The sequence below is a fragment of the Platalea leucorodia genome (assembly GCF_965183815.1).
Source record: "Platalea leucorodia genome assembly, chromosome: Z".
Lineage (NCBI taxonomy): Eukaryota > Metazoa > Chordata > Aves > Pelecaniformes > Threskiornithidae > Platalea > Platalea leucorodia.
This window is the reverse complement of record NC_138858.1, coordinates 28,123,885-28,129,770: the sequence shown is the minus strand read 5'-3', so window position 1 is coordinate 28,129,770 and position 5,886 is coordinate 28,123,885.

Here is a 5,886-nt window from a genome sequence, read left to right as displayed (position 1 = left end):
CAACTGATAGTACTCCAGGACTGCATCACTTTCTGACTCTGTGCAAAACCAGCCAAATCTTAACTGAACTGTCTGAGCAGGCACTTCCCTCATCCCTATGCCTTGACTGGGTGGACAAACATGATCTTCTCACCAGTCTTGCCAGCTAACCCAAACTTGGACATTCAGCTCAATTAACAGCATCTAAGAGAGAGGACGTGGATCCTCTCCCCTTGTAGCACAGCAGTCACTGTTCTTCCTGGAGCACAAAGGTTCACTGCCTCATCCTGCCTCCATCAGAGGAGAAGGCACCAGCCACCAGGAGAACAGATATTCAGAGCCATCTCTCTCAGACACAATGCAAAGTGCCACTTGTTTAACAGGAAATATTTCAGTTTAATTTTAAACTGTCTGTGAGCAATACCCAAACTTCACACTATCATCAGCTAACCTGGCAATTGTGGAAAGCCTCTAAGGCAGCTGAAACCCTTGTCAAATCAAATTCATGTCACTCTACCCCTTGGCTGGACTTGAATACCATGCAGAACTCAGCAGTTCAATTGTTAGGAAATTTGAAGTAGATTTGAAAAAAAATCTGTCAAAAATAACCCAACCAAACAAAAACAGTAGAATTATGACAGCAGAGAAAACTCTTTTGATGAAATGGTGGCCAGATACTCTTGGACTAAGCAGATGAGTTCCTGCTGCAGGTTAAACTAGCTCGCAGAGTGCAGCGCACTTCCTTAATGCAGCCCAAACCTCCACTTTCTGCATCTGGTCATCTGAAGGGAACATCTCTGCATGCCTGAGTCTGAGTGTTTTTTCTTCTTGGGATCCCCTGCAGCCCAGCCCTCATCCCCACTCTTTCCCAAGGCTGCAACATTGAAGCTCATCATCTGTCATGTTTATCTATCTACTCCAACAGCCTTTAAACGGTAGGATCACTGCCCAAAGGGTTATTTCTAGAGCGGTGGGACAGAGAGCACCTCTTCTGCCCCCTCGCCTGGTAACTGCAGTGAGCAGTGCCTCACTGGGGGGAGAGCGCAGCCTCTGAGGCACTGGGGGAGGTGGCAACGGTGCCACGGTGCCAGCGGCAGCTCTGCAGTGTGCGCGCCTGTCCAGCAACTGAAAAAGCAGCTCAATTCACATAGACTGAAACAAAAACTTCCAGGTAAGTGCTCTGGGTAAATTTTTCTTTAATATCTCCACTTCTTGCTATTCCGATTTATGAAATGCCTCAGGTTTCTGAAACTGAATATAAAACTATCTATCTACTTAATGACCATAGAGAAGCAAAATGCTACAGCTACTTAATTTTAGGATGACTCAGTTCTTCATGTCTTTGGCTTTTTATGGCTGTATGACTTCAGAACCTGATTTGGCTGCCTTAGTTTCAAAGGAGGACAAGGCATGCAGTACAAGAGACATACTGTGTCTGTTCCCAAAATACATGTACAGAGATTTTAAATAAATCTTAATTTAAGAAAGAGAGAATTCCATTTCATTCTTAATTTCATTAAGAGAGAATTCCAAGATTCTTCAGTCAATGAAAACAGCACAGATAATACAATTAGCTGGCTGGTCTTGAAAATTATAATGCTGATGTGCTCTAATGAAATGAAACAGAGGCAGTGTTGGCTCTGCTGGCTGAGTGGGATGACTCCTGCTCCAGCTTGGTTTCTGGAGGCAGCTCCATCCTCGGGAGGCTGTGTTGTCTGGTCACTTGTGTGCCGACAGCCAGATGCTTTTCCGGTTCTGCTCTACCTTATAGGAAGTCTGGAATATGAGGCCTGGCAAAGAAATAAACCATCTAAACTTGCTCATGGTTTCACAGGGTACAACTCTGTTCTGCAAAGAAGGAGGATGAAGCTTTACCAATTGCAGGCATTCAAATCCCAGATGAGCAAAAGCTTGGAAATAAGAGTGCATTTTTAAGAGCATTATTAGCATACAAAAGTCAGAGAAGTGACTTTCCAACTGGCTGTCATAACAGCTGCATGTATTTTATTCCTGTTCAGTCCCAGCATCATCTGTTTTTTCAATGACTTGAAATGACTTTTCCAAACCATCTTTTTTTTTTTTTTTCCTTTTCCTTTTTTGGTGATGTACATAATTTTACTCCTTTGGATGTATCTTCTTGATACAGCTTTTTTATATATAGCCAGTACCAAGCAGAATTTAAGGCAAGAGGAAGAAGTTAAGTTTACCATAGGAACAAAGGATATCTTTGATAATTTTTCCTTGAAATACAAGCGGAGTAAAATATGGGTAATCTCCTAGTGATGGAAGCTCATAACTGTTGTACCAGTTCAGGCCCCGGGTACCTGAGCATATGCTTGTGTCCTACTAAAGCCAATTAAATGTAAATTCAGCCATGCCACATGCTGATTGTATGAAGAGCCCTTAGACCTGCTACAGGACAGAAAGCAAGGTCTGGACTCCAAAGCAGCTTAGAGTAAATGAGAGGTAAGTGATAAAATTTAGTTGATATGGGTAGCTTAAGGCCATAAAGGAGCTGGGACCGCTGTATTAAAAGGTAAGAAACAACCGTAGGAAACAAAAGCAAGCACAACATTTCTTGGAGAAAATAAGCTGATTACTTCAATTCTGCCATTTGGAACTTCTGTAGGAGGAGGACTTCTGCTTTTCTGCTAACTGAAAGGTCTTGCAGTTCACCTACAGCTAATTTTTCCATGCATCAGATAAAAAGGTACATACCACTTCTATTTTCATCCTACTTCCTATGGGCCCTAGCAATTTAGCACTAAAATATTTGCATGTAGTTATTTCCAGTTGTATGATTTCCAATTCCTATACGTTTATGAATAAATGGTGACTTGAACATCTACAGTATAAGGTGCAGTTATTCTTACTTCCCAGCTGTTTTGCTATGGTGGTAATAATGCCACCTGCAGCATCTCTGTATACTCTCTAATCTTCTCATCACCCCAGGTAAAGCTTAGACTTGCCATCCTTTCCATCTCAGAGAACAAACTCAGGCAGAGAAAAGAGGCTCAGCAGTAGAAAAGTTGCTGCCTTTAATTAAATCACAATGAAGTCTCTAATTGTAGCCCAGGGCAGAGTCTTTTAAATAAACTCATACAGCAAACACTTGCAATGCAAGGTGGAAGTCAGTCACTAGTTTTTCAGATTAGCACATCTTTAAATTGGTTTCTACAAATAACACAGAAAGCATCATTAAAAACCATTGACCTGCCTTGAGCAAAAAAAATCAGAGGCTCCTTCTTATGCCCTCTCTGATGCAACTAGCACAGTCTCATGAGTCTTTTTGTAACCCCCTGGTCAAGCTGCAGTAAATTTTCAAGATTTTTCAGAGCACCTATTTTTTACAAGAAGAGAAACTCATCCAGGCTCCAGGCATTTTTTCCTAAATGATCTTCATTTTCAAAATATACTAACTCAAGTCTAGCTTACCTAGATCAGAGATGGCAGCAGCAAACATTTCCACTTAAGCAAATCTCTGCTAAGACACATACATGGCAGCTCTGTAGCAAGAAAATGTATTGTCCCCGTCTCTCTTTACAATATATCATCTGGCTCCTTCCTGCCTCACTCAAGAAAATGCCTCATCCAAAATTTCATGGCTTTTGCTTTCTCCCTTTTCTAAGAAGGATTGGTACTATGAAGATTAGCATACTTTAGCCATAGAAAAATCAAAGAGCCTGGTAGTTCTGAAAAAACAGAACCAGGGTAGAGTGTTCAGCTATCAGCTTGAAATACCAAACAGGGCTGAGGTACTTTCAGTACAGATTTACCACATCTTATTAACAGATCACATTGTTCTGAAGTATCATTTCTATGTGAGTGGAAATTCTCACCACCAAGAGTGATGCAAGTTCTGTAAAAACACCAAATAGAAACGGGTACTATACCTGAACTAAAAATCAAGGTCACACTGTAAACACACACTGGTGTGCCACATATACTCCACATTTGCTACCCAATTACTGGTTTTCTCATGTTTGTACATTCTGATTCAAATGCCACAGTAACGACAAAGCAGCCATAGAAATGCTCAACAGGCCAAGTCTGTTTTAATTACAATTACAGATTAGGTGTCTAATTTCTAGTCTTTCCTTTCACATCCTTTTATTCCAATGTCAAAGAAAATATGTAGTGAGGCATTTATGTTTGCATATACTATCCTCCTGACTCCATGTCCAGCCTAATAAATTCATTAGCGAGACAAGTTGTTCAAACATTGTCTCTGCATCTCTTTCATTAAAGCTCATTATTTCATTTTCTTCCTCACTTAACTTTTCCATGTTAGAACGCATTCAGCATTTTTGCGGTTTTCAGCCACTAACAAAGTGGTAGGCTGGACCCGTACACCAGTGCTGACAGCCAGGAGCAGCACTAGCACCCTGCCCGCACATCCTCTCAGGTTAACTGATAGTCCAGCTGCTCCATGCGGCCAGCATGGGGCAGGGTGGGTGGAAGAAAGCCAGCACGGGGCTTCTTCAGCAGAACAAAGACAGAGGGAACCATTTAATACATGCAAATGCATGTGCATTTCAGATTTGTGAAATAACTTAGAAGAGGATTCTTTTTCAGAAGTGAGGAAGGGGAAAGGGATGTCTGAGCTTTACAAAGGCAAAAAAAAACCCAAAACTGTGAGAGCAGAAAGGCAGATAACTGCCTATAATCTAAGTTCCAGCCCAAATACAACTTCATATTTGCTTTGTCATGAACTAGGTTCAGCCACTTTTCTCACAGAGAGAAAGGTGTTTGTGGATCATGCCTCAGGTCCATTTTCAGCAAAGAAAGACCTACTTGTGTAAAGAACAAAGATGATGAAGTCAAAGGTAAATAATGAAGTTGTTACCCACGCCTGTAGTCTAATCACTTGACTCTGATACAGGCATCTACATTGCTGAATGCAAAGTCAAAAAAACAGAGAGAAAATAATTCAAAAGTTAAGGAACTTATATTTTGGCTGTTCTTTTTCCTGGAAATATTGGAAAACATTGCCCCAGAAGGCTGCAGAATCTTCCTTAGAGATCTGCAAGACTCCCTGAGACAAAGCCCAAGAAACTCAGCCCAAATTTCCTGTCAATCCTGTTGTGAGTGGGCGGCTGGGCTAGATGATCTTCCAGCCTGAGTGATCCTATGATTTTTGTGAAGTGCCTTTCTACAAGATTGAATAGCCTTTAAAGTTACCTTCAAAAAACAGAAATATCTATAATTCATTAGAAAATAAGCACTTCATAAAGTTGCAACTATGCCTGTACAGCTTGTACTTCCCCAGCTAGCAAACGTACCACTGTAATGGGGGATGCTGCTTCACACTGTGCCATCTCCGCATCCACTTCTTTACAACCCAGGAAGCATGAGCTGCCTTATTTCAAACTAGTTAAATTACAGGTATCAGTCAACCCAGTTCAGTTAAAGTAGCACAAAGTTGCAAGTTGATTAAAAATATTTACTTCAGTTAAGTTTAATGTGCCGGTGGATTATTTTTATAAATTTATGGTAGAGCAAACCACTCAAATTAAACACAAATGGGGATGTGTGTATATACATACATAAAGCCAGTTTAACGAAATAAAAAATGTTAAATATATCATTAAACATCAATTAATGTGCACAGAAGGCTGTAGCTTGGCCCTCTGGGATCCTAACATCCCCTTTTAGTAACCTTTTTCCACGTGGGAACTCTTTACTTTACATACAAGTACTGATCTATGAATCTGTAAATACTGTCAATATTTTGTTTTCTACAAAGTGTCTATAAATCACATCAAGTCAGGACAGCCCTGGGCAGTCATGGCAAGTCACTGAAGTAAGCAACACACACTTTAAAAATAAACCTTATTTATTTCAGAAACAGTACATCAAAGAAATACTTGACCTGTGTGTCCACAGACTCCATAAATAGTTTGATAA